We start from the raw sequence: 3,420 nt of genomic DNA, 5'->3' as shown, positions 1-3,420 counted from the left end.
TCCCTCCCTCCCTCCCTCCCTCTCTCTCTCTCTCTCTCTCTCTCTCTCTCTCTCTCTCTCTCTCTCTCTCTCTCTCCCTCTCTCCCTCTCTCTCTCTCTCTCTCTCTCTCTCTCTCTCTGTGTATACACATATGTACAGAGAGAGCATGCACACACACATATATAAATGTAATTAAAAGTAAAAACAACTAAAAATATAGCTAGGATTCATACTCTATGTATAGTAAAATGTTGTGCTTGAAGCTCTCTTCTTAATCTGCTCACAACAGGAAATGCTAGACAGCAGCCAGGCCTGTCTGGCTTTAGAACACAAGGTCAGACTAGGGTGGGCTTTTATTGAATCACAACATTGTGCTGCCAGCCTCCTTGCTTCCAAGTTATCACAGCCTCACTGTCACATACAATTAATTTGCCTTCAAGGTGACAATGGCTCGTATGGCCACACTGAACAAAGCAGACTTGGACAGTCCATGTTTCACCAAGTGCCTTTTAGGTGGTCAGTCTCATAAAGGCGAGAGTGACAAGGCATAGTCATGTCACAATTCACAGATGGACTTTGACTAGCTGGTCTCTGACAGTGACACCACCTGATGAGCCAGGACAATGCCTAATGAAGTTTACTCCTGCAACCTTCAACTGAGTAGAACATACCCAGATAAGCGGGGAACATTCTTAACCTGCTTCCCTCAGCACCTGCAAGGCAGTCACTGTAAGATTAGAAAAGGTAATTACATCTGATAGAGTGATTGACAACACATTGTTTAAAGAGCGGGCTTAATCTGCCCTATTGTGAGAAGGTTAATGGAAGCCCAGGCCACTGGTCTCTCACCTCCAGCAGAATGAAATCTGTTTGTATCAGAATGTTTAGAGAGCAGCTGACAGTCCACTTCCCAGCACTGTGATGTCAGCCACCCTTCTCTGCCCCTCCCTCCCCAGCAGATGCTCTGCTCGGCATTGACTTCACTTACTAAAATTTGTATTCACTCACGAGCTTTAAAGACCCTAAAGAGACAGGACCCTTTACTGTTTGTTCCCGGAATCTAGCACAGATTCTGCCTCAAGGCTCACTTCCCGCTTTTTGCTGACTTGACTCAAGTTCAGAGAAACTCTTGGTATGACAAGGGAATCTATGAGGTCTCACGGTGGGTTGATCATTGATTAAAAACCCAAAAGGTTGGAGGAAGACAGGGAGTTAACATGGGAGAAACGGTCTAGAGTGGGAAGATATGACTGACTCAGACAGATGTGATCACCTGGTCCACACTCTACTCCACAGCTTTGCTGAGGTCACAGGGAAGGATCATGACTCCTTATTTCTCTACTGTGTCATGAGGAAAGTTCCAAGTGACAGTTAGTCAGAAATAGTGTGACACTACAATAAATCAAGAGGCTTGTGTAGATTAAGATTTGGGTCCTAAGAACTTTTAAAAATGAACAACAAACATATAAAAATAAGACCAACTTGTGGGGAGCGGTGGTGCACTTCTGTAGTCTCAGCTACTCGGGAGGCTGAGACAGGAGGACTGCTTGAGTTCAGGCGTTCTGGGCTGTAGTGTGCTATGCCGATCGGGTGTCCGTACTAAATTCGGCATCAATATGGTGACCTCCCAGGAGAGGGGGACCTCCAGGTTGTCTAAGGAGGGGTGAACCAGTCCAGGTCGGAGATGGAGCAGGTCGGAAAAAAAAAAAAAAGACCAACTTGTGCTGTTAAATTCTTAATACATTTTAGAAAAGGCTGCAGTCTTGTTATGCAAAATTAGGTTCTGATAGAAAAATGCTCATCATGTCTTTTCCCCCAGCAACTTCTCTGCTTTCCTTAGCTTATGTCCAACTTTTACCTCAGAGCTTGCACTTCCTGGGTCTTGTGCTGAGCCTAAGCTCCTAGTCACAAAGACACTGGGGAGAGCCTGGCAAGGGAAGACACACACAGAATGCAAGTCTGTGGAGCAGTGAAGGAGGCAAGTGTGCAGAGCCAGGCATGAAGACATGTACTGTCACAGCAGGTCCCAAAAGGCCTGTGGCATGTGTGCAAGCCAGCCATCTTTCCATACTGCCTAGCAACACAGATGGCTTTCTTTTATAAAGTGCTTTTACCTATAGCAGTCTCTTTGTTTCTCAACAAATCCCAATAAGAAACGGTGGGCAGTTATTGCCTGTGCTTTTACAGATGGAGGAAGAGATGCATAGGACAGTTAAACAAGAAGTCAATGGGTAGCTGGGGAAATTGGGTGCCAAGCAATTTCCTGCTTTTCAATGGACTAACTTAAGGGACTCAAAGCATCTGTCCACACTCAGTACTTCTGGAAGGCAGGCGTTCTCACTGTGGGACATTAGGAGAGTAATCTACATCAAGATCTTTCAACCCAGAGAGGCAGGAAAGGTAAAAAACACAGAGCTTTCAGTAGCCACGAGAAACATCTCCTTCTCTTTTGAACCTTGAGCAACAGGGATTGCTCAAGCACTTGGTACAAACTATGTGTAATCACCTGTTTCAGCTAGGAAGGGCCACATCATGGGGAGCAGATGACTTCCAGGTGACTCTATGATATCCAGTGCCTCCTTAATAACTCTTTACAGTAAGCCTCTTACCATTCTTCTACAGACAGAACAAGTCCAAAGATGTGACAATCTAGAAATCAAGAAGAACAGTTGTAGCCACATGCTTACAGGTTTTGCTGTTTTAGGTCAGGAATTTAAAATCCATTCAGTGGTCCTTGATGAGAAGGACATATAGTAAAAACTGGAACGATACAAAGATTAACATGTCATCTTCTCAAGGATGGCATGCAAAGTCATGAGGCATTAAAAAAAATCCACGCAGAAATTACGGTCCATTCCAGGTTTAGCTAAGCAAAACCATCCTCTTAGAAGTAATTGAAAATGGCACTAAAGTTCCTTTTAAAATGGAGGTTTCAAATAATCACAGATTTGTACAAAACCCTCTGAGCGTCTTCCGTCCGTGGTATGTCCTGGTAGCTCCAGCCGTGGCTTTGCAGGAAGGCAGTGTGCGTCCCAGCAGGCAGCTCTACAATCTGCTTTTTCCATGCCCTCTTTCTGTAAATAGGTGCAATAGTCTTTCTATTTTATCAAAATCAGAGTAGGCTCAGGGATTTCAATGTCCCCAAACCTGGTCAAGGTATCTGTGATGTGCGGTGGCAGACCAGACACGGTGTGTGCAGAGCAATCCACAGGACGATGGCTGAACTCTGAAGGGAGACACCTGGAGCCCAGGCATGGTGTGTGTGCAGAGCGATCCACAGGACGATGGCTGAACTCTGAAGGCTGAAAACAAGGGAGAGAGACCTGGAACTCTCACTTGCATCTGCCACAATGGGACATTGTTAGGCCTGGGCTCCATCAAACAATGGCCTCGATAGGACATAATACCCACTGAGACGTATAGCTTAGCACCCTGACTCT

At 45.4% G+C, this 3,420-nt stretch overlaps 1 non-coding gene across 1 annotated transcript; it reads left to right on the top strand.

Annotated features, from left to right (window-relative positions):
- Positions 1-2,710: 2,710 nt before the first annotated feature.
- LOC121139041 lies at positions 2,711-2,814 on the top strand. The gene has a single exon (XR_005875898.1). It is a non-coding gene; the product is annotated as a U6 spliceosomal RNA (small nuclear RNA).
- Positions 2,815-3,420: the final 606 nt, after the last annotated feature.

Source organism: Mesocricetus auratus, unplaced genomic scaffold, assembly GCF_017639785.1.
Source record: "Mesocricetus auratus isolate SY011 unplaced genomic scaffold, BCM_Maur_2.0 Super-Scaffold_6730, whole genome shotgun sequence".
Taxonomy (NCBI): Eukaryota; Metazoa; Chordata; class Mammalia; order Rodentia; family Cricetidae; genus Mesocricetus; species Mesocricetus auratus.
The sequence above is the reverse complement of the archived record's forward strand: the minus strand, read 5'-3'. Positions and strand labels throughout refer to the sequence as shown.